Source organism: Puma concolor, chromosome B2 (genome assembly GCF_028749965.1).
Source record: "Puma concolor isolate L17-30 chromosome B2, mPumCon1.1.hap2, whole genome shotgun sequence".
Lineage (NCBI taxonomy): Eukaryota > Metazoa > Chordata > Mammalia > Carnivora > Felidae > Puma > Puma concolor.
In genome coordinates, this window is record NC_141671.1 from 120,568,078 (window position 1) to 120,581,819 (window position 13,742).

Sequence of the window (13,742 nt, forward strand, 5' to 3'; positions counted from 1 at the left end):
CGCCTTGTGATAGATCTTGGTGTTTACATTTTCAAGTGTGTGCACCTCTGACTCTCTGAGATGCTATAAACCTCTTCATGTTTAAGCAAGGTGATGCTTTACTCCAGAAGATGCTTTCTCCAAAACTAATTATCTTCTCAGACCTGACTAATGTGGCATCATATTTACAGATATTTATAGCAAAGTCTAGAAATGAAAATAATTTATTCTAGGAATTAAAAAAGCATCAGCTTTTGATAGTTGCGATACTTAACACTATATGACCAAGAGACAACCGCAAATCCAAAATATTACATTAAAACAGATCAATTTGTACCAAATTACAAATCTAAACTAATGTAATAATTTCATTGTATGTGTGAGAAAGTGAACAGATATTTTTGTCTCAAGAATTACTAGAATAATTTACAAGTGACATTTTACAAATAGGACAGGTGTATGGATTTTTACTATTACACAGTTAGAAATTTCAGATCCTTACCAATCAGCATTTACTTTTGTATGAAACTGTCCTAAGGAGAAAATCAAATATGGGAACAAAAAAATTAAGTATAAGCATGTTCAACATAGTATTATTTATATATTACTAAAAAACCCCCACAAACTTTGGGATAAAACCAAAATAACCATCAAGAGAAGAATGGACTATTAGGTAGGCATACAAAATGTTTTCATGAAATAGTTAATAATATTGAAAATGTTCAGTTAAGAAGAAAAGGTAAGTACTACCAGACAACCATGATAATGATCTCAATTCTGTAATAACCATGCCCCCCTCCCACCCGAGCTGAGCAGCTATATTTATTTTCTGTGGCTATGACTCATTACTATCCATTGAATTTAGGATTAGGGTTGAGATAGAAAAATACTCTTCTCTGCTGGTCACAAATGTAGCAATGTGCACATGGAGGTAGAAAGAGAGAATAAGAGAGAGAGAGACAGAGACAAAGACACTAGTAGAAGCCTGGATTCCTGATGGCTTCAGGTACTGTATCTGGGCCCTTACTGGTACCACTTCAGTTCTTTAGATTTCCATTTAGGCTGATGTCTTTGCCTTGAAAAATTACTCACATTACATACAATTAGATAAGTAAAGAAAATGTATACATTTCATCTTGAAAATAGACCTCATATTCCTTATAAGCTCCCTTGGGTATTGGGAAAACTGTATTTTAGGCATACGCAGTAAATGCAGTGTAATCCAATTGTAGCTGGCACACAGGGGTGCAAGAACACCTGGCTCCAGGTGTCCCAAACAGACCAGGTTGGGCCACTCGCATCTGACAAAGTCCAAAGGCAGAGAGATGAGTGGTGGTAACACAAGGAAAAAGTTTATTTCAGTGAGGCCAACACGTGGATGACAGCGGACTAGTGTCTCAGACTTTCTCCAAAGTGCCAAAAATACTACCAGGTTCGTATGAGGAAAATGTGGGACGAAGGTGGGTGGGTGCGTGCAGGTAGACAGTGAACGTTTACTCCATCATTATCTTGGAGTAAATCATGGGCAGGGTCTTGCTGGCTCTGGGCAGTCCTTGTTGCCTAAGGGGGCAGTTTCTGTTCCCATCAGGGGATGCTTTGCCCTCAGAATCTTCTGCCTGAGGGAAGTGACGGCAGAAAAGAAGAACCCAACTAAAAAGTTTGAGGTCAAAATGGAGGCAGCCGAAGTCCTCTTTCAAAATGATTTAAAGAGTCTCTGCAGATAACTCATAAACTATGGATGACTTAGTATTTTATATTTTGGATTAGCTCCCACTCACTGTTTTCTCCAAAATGCTGTCTGAGAATTTAGAGGGCTTATGGCAATTCAGGGTCCTTCTGGCATCCACTGCTGAAACATGAAGCTAATTTAGCTCCGTCTGTTCTGTCTGGTTTAGTTAACCTGGTAAGCCCTACCTACCAATCCATATCTTCTTCAGCTTTGTTCTTGCTGTGGTCCTCTGCTATTTGTGTCTCTTATTCTAGTGGTACATTCCTCAGTTTCAGGGTCTCTTTGTCCTAAAGATGGTGATCTCTTCCACCAAACATCTAACCAACTGCTGGCTCATTTCTGAATAGCCTTTGGGTGCATTCAGGAGAAATTGTGGGATCCCATTCTATACCACATAGAAACTGAGGATGGCTTGAGAGAGCCAAATGCAGGCCCACTCTACTTATCTCAGTAGGTGATGGGGGTCACCTGTGAGATGGCCTCTCCTATACTCCCAAATGGAAAGTGGGCAATGGTCCCTGCCCTCGAGTCCTCTCTCCTGGCTCCTCCTCCTAAGACTTTGGCCATGGAGGAAGCATAACAGTATGTCTCACCATGGACTTGCTTTCCTTTTCCTTTCTTCTTCTTCTCACAAGTTACCAGAATCAGAAAGCATGGGCTATCTGCCCTTCCTTCTTTCCAACATCCTTTTATATCATATACTATGCCTTCTACTAGTTCTAATCAACCTCTTCCCTTCCCTGGGACTATGGGAGCTGATGGGACCTGAGGTGAAGGAGAAATCAGTCTCTTGATAAAGGAAGTATCAGGATCAAAAGATATATATAAGAATGAATGAAATGAGTTCTTATTGCTGGAGAACCAAAAGACTAAGTTACCAGGATACACAACAGTATCCAGAAGATTATTGTAGATCTGTAAAGACACACACACACACACACACACACACACACACTCCAAGACCCTTTAGATCACTAGCTCTGCTTTATTTAGATTTGAAATATGGCTGTGCTCCTTGTTAACTAGAGTCTTTGTTATAAGAAGTTCAATAAAAATAGCATAAGGTGAAGCTTCTCAGTGCTTTGAAATGTGCATTTCTTCTTCCGAGACCGCTTCACATCAGTCTTGGCTAGGCTTTCTGCCAGTGTTTTGTTGCAATTACTTGACTCCTGTAGATTAGATAATGACCTCAGCTTCTTCACTGAAGAGAGACAAAAGATTCAAAAATATGCTCTGAAAGATCTTTATAGCTACATTGCTTTGTGATCCTACAAAGGCTGAATCTGGGGGAAAGTGGGAGAAAGGAGAAAATCGTCTTTCAATTCTCACTTTCATCTTCTCCACAGTTTTTTTTTTTTTTTTTTTTTTTTTCCTGAATGAATCTGGTCAACCTTCATCTAACTTAGAAGAACTTGAAATGCTTTTCTCAGTTTTTCTTCCCAGTCCTGTCGTATTAAGGGAGTTATTTAACCCCTCAAGTGTAAAACGATGATTATAATAGTGTGTATGGCAAAGGTTGATGTGAAGGTTTGAACAGAAATAGAAAAGCCTTTAAAATCCCAGAGGGACTCCAGACACCAATGGTCCCAGGACTGTTCAGGCAGGGTTTCTTGCTAGAATCTCCAAACCAGACCTTGTAGGAGTTCCTCACTTTGCTTGCTTTATGGGTTTTTTTTTTTTTTTAACTTTTATAATGTTTATTTATTTTTGAGAGAGAGAGAGAGAGAGTTGAGAAGGGGCAGAGACAGAGGGAGACACAGAATCTGAAGCAGGCTCCAGGCTCTGAGCTGTCAGCACAGAGCCCAACATGGGGCTCGAACCCACGAACTGTGAGATCATGACCTGAGCCAAAGTCCGGCGCTCAACCGACTGAGCCACCCAGGCACCCATGCTTTATGAGTTTCTTAAATAATCTTCCCTGATCAGGAAGTCGAGTATGGTGAGATGAAAAGGTTTAAAATCGGTTGATCAGTGTCCTGAGAAGCATGAGTTGGGAAAGGGAGAAGATTTGAATTGGGATATGGAGGACAACCTCCTTCCAGGGTTCTCACCAGTGTTTTGAGCTAGAGCAAGTCACATGGCCTCCCTGAGCTCTAGTTCCAAAGTGCAAACAGTAACCCTGCTCTTCCTGGGAAGATCGTTGCAAGGGAATAGACAGAAAACAAAACAAAACAAAAACAAACAAAAAAACAATAAAACGACAAACCCGCACCCCCCGATCACCTGAATGGTGAATGAACATGTCGGACAATAACCAATTGCACTAATAAGTATGGAAATACACAGTAAAACAACAAGGTATGATTCCAATTGCAAAGATTTTGAAGTATGACTATATTGAATACTGGTCAATAAATGAGATAGGAATTTATAGTCACTGTTACAGAGTTCCATTGACATGATTCCCATGGGAATAAATTTGTTTATATTTAGGAAATTTAAAAATGTATCCTCTTACAACCTAAAAATTCTACTTCATGTGTATTCTAGAAATATCTTTTATGTACAAACACAAAGAAACCTGTATGAGGATATTCATTTGAATACTTATAATAACAAAAATTGGAAACTCCAAATATATGGAAAGGAGGATAGATAAATATTCATATAACTAAATACTACACAGAAGGTAGAAGGAATGAATGTGATTATATATAGTATCTATAAAATAATGTACTTTGACATGGATAAATTTTTTTAAGTATTTTTTAAAATGTAGTTTTGAGAGAGAGAGAAAGCACAAGTAGGAGCAGAAAGAGGGAAGGAGAGAGAATCCCAAGCAGGATCTGCACTTTCAGCCCAGAGCCCAAAGTGGGGCTTGCACCCACAAACTGCGAGATCATGACCTGAGCCGAAGTCGGATACTTACGCAACCGAGCCACCCAGGTGCCCCCGACACGGATAAATTTTAAAAACCTAAAGTTATTGTCCAACTATAGGCATAAAGTACTATTTATGTAAGTTAGAAATACTATTTCTTACAAAACAATACTATATATTATTTATACTATTAATGGATATATATATATATACACATATATGTGTATAAACTAAAACGTATATACATGTACACACAGATACACACACACAGCTGAAAAACGGACTGCGAATACGTATATACAAATGAAATGGTAATGGTAATGGTTGGCTCTGGGGAGAAAGAGGGTAAAGAGACTGGAAATGGGGATAAAGCAGATTTCAAGTATATTGTAATGTTTTCTTCCTTTGATAAGAAAGAAAAGCAAATACGAGCATATGTTAACAGTTCTCAATTCTGTACTTGGCCGCATTTTTAATTTTCTTAAAATAAAGATTATCATTATTCTTGACTCATACTTAGTAGTCATTATTATGACTTCGAACAGATTTATGAAATCAAAGAAAAATAATTCAAATGAACCCCGCATTTATGTAATTAATTTATAGAAGCAACGTAAATTCAATCTCAAAGGCTTCCCACTGTTCAGATTTTCAGGAAGGAGAAACAAGAAGGAAGGCACAGGAACAGGTGGGGGCACTGGCCGTTCCCCACGATGACGTCACAAAGAGCACAGGCCCAACCTCCCCCCATGCTTCTTTTACAGACTTAAAACTGCTTATTCTATTCCTTTGTGATGTCTTTTAGCGCTCCTTTCTCTTTCAAGACCACTTTGGATGATCACATTAAAGGGACCTTATCTGGATAAAGATGCTGAGTTGGGGGGGCCCAGGTTGGCTTTGCACCCCACACATCCCTGGATATAGACTGAAAAACCATCTACTCTGCCGCCCCAGCTAAACAAACCTCATATTTATTTTCTTACGAAATAAGCTTGCAGTACTCCCTAGTTTACATATTTGTCAGCCATTCTGCAGAGTTTGAATGGCATCACTCAAGGATTTGTTATTAAATTTTTTTTTTTTTTTTTCAACGTTTATTTATTTTTGGGACAGAGAGAGACCGAGCATGAACGGGGGAGGGGCAGAGAGAGAGGGAGACACAGAATCGGAAACAGGCTCCAGGCTCTGAGCCATCAGCCCAGAGCCTGACGCGGGGCTCGAACTCACGGACCGCGAGATCGTGACCTGGCTGAAGTCGGACGCTTAACCGACTGCGCCATCCAGGCGCCCCTCAAGGATTTGTTATTAAATGAGAGAAATATTGAGGCTAAGCATAAAAGAAAAACCGCAATTTCAATAGGTCAGTCATCACCCTTATTAGGGCACGGGGCTTTCCAAAGTGAATTTTCAACCAGAGCTGTCTTTTTAAAAACATGTTTATTTATTTATTTTGAGAGAGAGTACAAGCAGGGGAGGGGCAGAGCCTGATGCAGAGCTCCATCTCCGGAACCATGAGACCCTGACCTGTGAGCTGAAATTAAGAGTCAAATGCTTAACTGTGAGATCATAACCTGAGCCGAAGTCAAGAGTCAGATGCTTAACTGACTGAGCCACGAGGCACCCATGGTCAAAGCTGTCTTTTAGTCCATCAATTATTAAGTAGATCAAGGAAAGGAGAGAGATCAACATTCCAGAGGAGTAGGTGGACCTGAAGGTTCCTCGTCCCTCAAACACAGCAGTGTTGAGGACAGAGGCCTTGGAATTCCAAGAGTCTGGGCTGCAGAGTGACAGAGACGTCTCCTGGGGCCCACGGAGACGACTTGGCAGGCCATGGGTGCGTGATTGCGAGCTGGGAGAGATAAAACGGGTGGCGTAGGCACAGAGAGGAGGGCTGCCCTTCTGCAGAGAGATGAAAGGAAGAGAAAGAGAGGCTGTGGAGTGTAGCATTGAATTTGGAGAAGAGAAAAACCACGGACCGGGGATCGGAAAGAAAGGAGAAAGATCCAATTTCTAACTGCGGGGCTTTCTCTGGACTGGGGCCGGCAGCCCTGTTCGTGTGCCTGGGAAGGAGGGGAGCCAGCCCCGGGCTCCGTAATTAGTTCAGAGGTGCAGTCCGAAGTGGGAAAAAGCAACCCCCTCCCTTGAGTGCTGTGGGATGAAGGCATATGGCCGTTCCAAGGACAAAGGACCCTGCTTACACCCGCCAGCCAGAGGCCCTTTATCGGTGGGGCAGAGCAGCACTTCCCCAGAACCAGGGTGCACAGAGAGGGACCCTATAAGACATAGGGGTTTGAATCCCAGCTGAGTGCCTGGGAAACATGGGAGACTGGAATGAGAGAGAGAGGAAAAAAAAAAAAAAAAAAAGGCTTGCTCGCTCCTGTGCAGCACTGTGAGGACGGCCTGAACAGAGTGGGTTGGGACACCCTGTCTGGGGAGGAGAGACTGAGGTGTCACCATTTTTCTCCCAATCACCAACAAAGTGGATTTCAGGGAAAGGACAAGGGGCCCGCAGTGGAGGCAGGATGCGCCTACACCAAACCAAGCCCTTCTGAGCCTGGTAATTGTGTATCTACAGGAACTAGATTGACACTGACCAACCAGACAACCCCTCCTGCAGGTCAGAGCAGCCACCGGTTCCAAGGCTTTGCATATATATATGCAAATATAATATATATGCAAATATAATATATATATGCAAATATTACATATATATATATATATATATATATATATATATATTGCTTCTTTTTCCTCTTATTTCTTCCCTTCTCTAGTCTGGTTATTCTGGTTGTTGGTTTGTTTAAGCAAACATATTTAATCTATTCTCTTTACCCCTGTTCTGTAGCTCCTTCTTCTTTATTTTCCTCTGTCTCTTTCTCTCTCACTGGATTAAGCCACACGGTATCTCTGACAGGTCAATATTCTTTTCTTTTGTTTTTCCCCGCTCCTGTTATTTCTCTCTTTGTATGGGATAAGGCTTCTTCCACCACCACCACCACCTCCCCGCCTTTCAATTTTTTTTTCCCCAGGGTTGCTTCAACAAATAAATCAAAGTACACCTGATGGAGGGTCCAAACAACCACTATGAGTAGGGAGACAAAGCCACCAGAGACAAAACAGAGAGCATGTTACACACTCCAAAAGCAACTCCTGAAGGGCCAAGCCTGGGACAGTCAATGACCTCTTTTTAATATAGTATTGCTCACAGGTGCAGGACACATAACAAGCTTTTAAAACACATAAGGGACAGAAAACTAGCCAAAATGATGAAACGAAAGAATTCTCCTCAAAAGAATTTCCAGGAAGAAATGACAGCTAAAGAATTGCTCAAAATAGATATAAAAATATATCTGATCAAGAATTTAGTATAATAGTCATAAGATTAATTGCTGGGCTTAAAAAAAACCATAGAAGACAGCAAAGAATCTATTACTGCAGAGGTCAAGGAACTAAAAAATAGTCGTGACGAATTAATGTTGTAAATGAGGTGCAAAATAAACTAGATGTGGTGACAGTGAGGATGGAAGAGGCAGAGGGAAGAATAAGTGAAACAGAAGATAAAATTATGGAAAATGATGAAGCCTAGAAAAAGAAAGATAAAAAAATACTAGCCTATGAGGGGAGAATTAGAGAACTAAGTGATTCAATGAAAATAATAATATCTGTATCATAGGTGTTCCAGAAGAAGAAGAAGAGAGAGAAAGGGACAGAAGGCTTACTTGAATAAATTGTAACTGAAAACTTCCCTAATCTGGGGAAGGAAGCAGACATCCAAATCCAAGAAGGCACAGAGAACTACCTTTAGACGTGACAGGAATGGGTCTTCTCCATGGCATATCATAGTGAAACTGGAAAAATACAAAGACAGAGAATTCTGAAAGCAGCTAGAGACAAACAGGCCTTAACCTACAAGGGTAAACACATAAGGGTAGTAGCAGACCTGCCCACTGGCACTTGGCAGGCCAGAAGGGAGTGGCAGTAAATATTCAATGTGCTGAATAGGAAAAATATGCAGCCAAGACTCCTTTATCCAGCAAGGCTGTCATTCAGAATAGAAGGAGAGATAAAGGCTTTCCCAGAAAAAAAGAAACTGAAAGAGTTCATGACCACTAAACCAGCCCTGCAAGAGAGCCTATGGGGGACTCTGTGAGTGGAATGCTGCAAAGGCTACAAAGGACCAGAGACATTACCACAAGCATGAAATATACAGATTACACAATGACACTAAATCCATATCTTTCAATAATAACGCTAAATTTAAATGGACTAAATGCTCTAATCAAAAGACATAGCGTATCAGAATGGATAAAAAACCAAGATCCATCGTTATGCTGTCTATAAGACACCCATTTTTAGACCTGAGGACACCTTCAGATTGAAAGTGCAGGGATTGAGAACCATCTATCATGCTACTGGAAGTCAAAAGAAAGCTAGAGTAGCCATACTTCTATCAGAAAACTAGATTTTAAACTAAAGGCTGTAACAAGAGATGAAGAAGGGCATTATATCATAATTATAGGGTCTATCCATCAAGAAGAGCTAATAATTGTAAGTGTTTATGCCTCCAATTTGAAAGAACCTAGATATATACATCAGTTAATCACAAACATATACAATCTTGTTGATAAGAATATAGTAATTCCAGATGACTTTAATACTCTACTTATAGCAATGGACAGATCATCTAGGCATAAAGTCAATAAAGAAACAATTGCCCTGAATGATACATGGACCCGATGGACTTGACAGATATATTCAGAACTTTCCATCCAAAAGCAGAATACACATTCTTCTTGAGTGCACATAGAACATTCTCCAAGACAGATCACACCCTCAATAAATTTAAAAGAATTTAGATTATACCATGCACATTTTCAGATCACAATGCTATGAAACTTGAAATCAACCACAGGAAACCTCCAAATGCATGGAGGTTAAAGAATCCTACTAAAGAATGAATGGGTCAACCAGGCAATTAAAGAAGAAATTAAAAAATATATGGAAGTGAATGAAAATGAAAGCATAACAGTCCAAACCCTGTGGGATGCAGTCCTAAGAGGAAAATACATTGCCATCCAGGCCAATCTCAAGAAACAAGAAAAATCCCAAATACAAAATCTAATAGCACACCTAAAGGAACTAGAAGAAGAATGGTAAAGAAACCTTAAGTCCAGAAGCAGAAGAGAAATAATAAAGAGTAGAGCAGAAATAAATAATATAGAATCCAAAAAAACCAGTGGAACAGATCAATGAATCTAAGAGCTGGTTTTTGAAAAAATAAACAAAATTGATAAACTCCTAGCCAGACTTCTCAAAAAGAAAAGAGAGAGGGCTCAATAGATAAAGTCACAAATGAAAGAGGACAGATCACAACTAACACCACAGAAATACAAATAATTATCAGAGAATACTATGACAAATTATATGCCAGCAAACTGGACAACCTGGAAGAAATAGACAAATTCCTACACACCTACATACTACCAAAATTCAAAGGGAAAGAAGTAGAAAATTTGAACAGACCCATAACTAGCAAAAAAGTTGAATCAGTTATCAAAAATCTCCCAACAAATAAGAGTCCTGGGCCAGATGGCTTCCCAGGGGAATTCTATCAGACATTTAGAGCAGAGTTAATACCTATCCTTCTCAAGTTCCAAAAAATTTAAATGGAAGGAAAGCTTCTGGACTCATTCTATGAAGGCAGCACTACCTTGATTCCCAAACCAGACAGAGACCCCACCAAAAAGGAGAGCCATAGACCAATATCCTTGATGAACATGGATGTGATAATTCTCAACAAGATACTAGCAAATTGACTTCAACAGTATGTCGAAAGAATTACTCACCATGATCAAGTGGGATTCATTTGTGAGCTGCAGGGCAGGTTCAATATTTGCAAATCAATCAGTGTGATACATCACATTAATAGAAGAAAGGATAAGAACCATATGATACTGTCAATACATGCAGAAAAAGAATTTGACAAAATATAGCATGCTTTCTTAATAAAAACCCTCAAGAAATTCTGACTAGAAGGAACATACCTTAATATTATAAAAGCCATATATGAAAATCCCACAGCTAATATCATCCTCAATGGGGAAAAACTGAAAGCTTTCCCCCTGAGATCAGGAACATGACAAGGATGTCTACCCTCACCACTACTGTTTAAATTTTTTAAAATGTTTATTTATTTAAAAGAGAGAGAGAGCAAGTGAGCAAAGGCACAAGTGGAGGAGGGGCAGAGAGAGAGGGAGACACAGAATCTGAAGCAGGTTCCAGGCTCTAAGCTGTCAGCACAGAGCCGGACATGGGGCTTGAACTCATGAATCCTGAGATCATGACCAGAGCTGAAGTCAGATGCTTAACCAACTGAGCTAGATCATACCATGCACAGGCACCCCCTGACCACTGTTGTTTAACATAGTGTTGGAAGTCCTAGTCTTAGCAATCAGACAACAAAATGAAATCAAAGGCACCCAAAATGGCAAAGAAGTCAAACATTCACCTTTCACAGATGACATGATACTCTACATCTAAAACCTGAAAGACTCCACCAAAACACTGATAGAACTGATACATGAATTCAGCAAAGTTGCAGGATACAAAATCAGTGCACGGAAATTGGTTGCATTTCTATACACCAATAATGAAGCGACAGAAAGAGAAATCAAGAAATTGATCCCATTTACAATTGCACCAAGAACCATAAAATACCTAAGAATAAACCTAACCAAAAATGTGAAAGGTCTGTATGCTGAAAACTGTAGAAAACTTATGAAAGAAATTGAAGACACAAAGAAATGGAAAAACATTCCATTCTCATGGATTGGAAGAACAAATCCATTCTTGTGGATTGGAATGAAGAACATTCAATGCAATCCCAACCAAAATTACACAAGCATTCTTCTCAAAGCTAGAACAAACAATCCTAAAATTTGTACGGAACCACAAAAGACCCTGAATAGCCAAAGTAATGTTGAAAAAGAAAACCAAAGCGTGAGGCATCACAATCCCAGACTTTAGCTTCTACTGCCAAGCTATAATCATCAAGACAGTATGGTATTAGCACAAAAACAGACACATAGACCAATGGAATATAATAGAGAACCCAGAATTGGACCCATGAGTGTATGGCCAACTAATCTTTGACAAAGGAGGAAAGAGTATCCAATGGAAAAAAGACAGTCTCTTTAGCAAATGGTGCTGGGAGAACTGGACAGCAACATGCAGAAGAATGAAACTGGACCACTTTCTTACACCATACACAAAAATAAACTCAAAATGGATGAAAGACCTAAATGTGAGTCAGCAAACCATCAAAACCCTAGAGAAGAAAACAGGCAACAACCTCTTTGACCTTAGCTGCAGCAATTTCTTGCTTGACACATTTCCAAAGGCAAGGGAATTAAAAGCAAAAGTGAACTACTGGGACCTCATCAAGATAAAAACTTTTGCACTGCAAAGGAAACAATCAACAAAACTAAAAAGCAACTGACGGAATGGGAGAAGATATTTGCAAATGACATATCAGATAAAGGGTTAGTATCCAAAATCTATAAAGAACTTATCAAGGTCAACACCCAAAAAACAAATAATCCAGTGAAGAAATGGGCAGAAGACATGAATAGACACTTCTCCAAAGCAGACATCCAGGTGGCCAAGAGACACATGAGAAGGTGCTCAACATCACACATTATCAGGGAAATACAAATCAAAGCCACATTGAGAAACCACCTCACACCAGTCACAGTGGCTAAAATTAAAACTCAGGAAACAACAGATGCTGGTGAGGATGTGGAGAAATAGGAAACCTCTTGCACTTGCCTGGGAATGCTTGCATGCAGCAATGTGGATGGAACTGGAGGTTATTATGCTAAGTGAAATAAGTCAGTCAGGGAAAGATAGATATCGTATGTTTTCATTCATATGTGGAATTTGAGAAAATTAACAGAAGACCATGGGGGAAGGGAAGGGGGAAAAATAGAAACAGAGAGGAAGGGAGGCAAACCATAAGAGACTCTTAAACACAGAGAACAAAATGAGGGTTGATGGGGGGGGGGGCAGGGGAGAGGGGAAAATGGGTGATGGACATTGAGAAGGACACTTGTTGGGATGAGCACTGGGTGTTGTATGTATGTGATGAATCACGGGACTCTACCCCTAAACCAAGAGCACACTGTATACACTGTATGTTAGCCAACTTGACAATAAATTATATTGAAAAAATTAAATAGATCAAGGAAAGAGCACTAAAAAAGAGTAAGGTAAGATATTTTGAGGCATTTTAAGTTCTTGAGCTTTCTATTTTCAGTTAGGAGTGATATTAAGGGACTGGAGGAGTCTGGGGAGAAAACAAACTAAAGTCACCATGACAAGTAAAATGATGCAGGCTTCCAGACTTCCCAGAAATCACTGAACTAATGATCCAAATTAGCTGTGGCCCAAAGGGACATTTTGGAAAGAAATATCCTCGACCTATAAAGAAACAGATAAGAGATTAAAAAATAATAATTATCAGAATAAATATTCATAATTGTAGTAATGGTTTCTGCATTAAGCCTTCGTTTTTTGAGTTACTCATTGATTCAGTCTTGGGGTACATTATGATTCAACTCAGCATTTTCCCCTTATTTGTCTGAGATACACACAAAAAATGAATTTCATATGTAAAAATGCTATTTCACAGTTGCCATTCACATTGGTATCAATGGTTTGAATTTTATTAATTGCATCTGTAGCATACCAGCTGCAATTATGCTCATTGCTCTTAGGAATGAAAACTGGAATGTGTGCTACAATATTATTGGATAACTTGAATTTGTTAGAATTTTTTAGAATTTGTTTCTGAAAGAAATCATTGTCCAAAGCTGGTAGTTTATAACTTGTAACCCATTACTGGTGTCACACATCAGAACTGATCATTAAAAGCCAGTTTCCATCAATAAGAGATTAGTAAAACTTGCTTTAGATTTCTGATTGCCAGCCTCAGGTTTTGAAGCAAGTAAGGGAAATTTCAAAAGAGTGAGAATCATCTTACAAAGACTTGTTTGCAACTACATTCGAGAAAGAAAATGTAGCTACTAAAATAATTTTAAAAATCAGGTAAAGAACTAAGATGGTTTGATGAGAAACACACTAAGCTTCTTAACACATAATCTGGAAAACATTTATGAGAGGACATAGGATGAACTAGAATTAGTAAACAGTATGG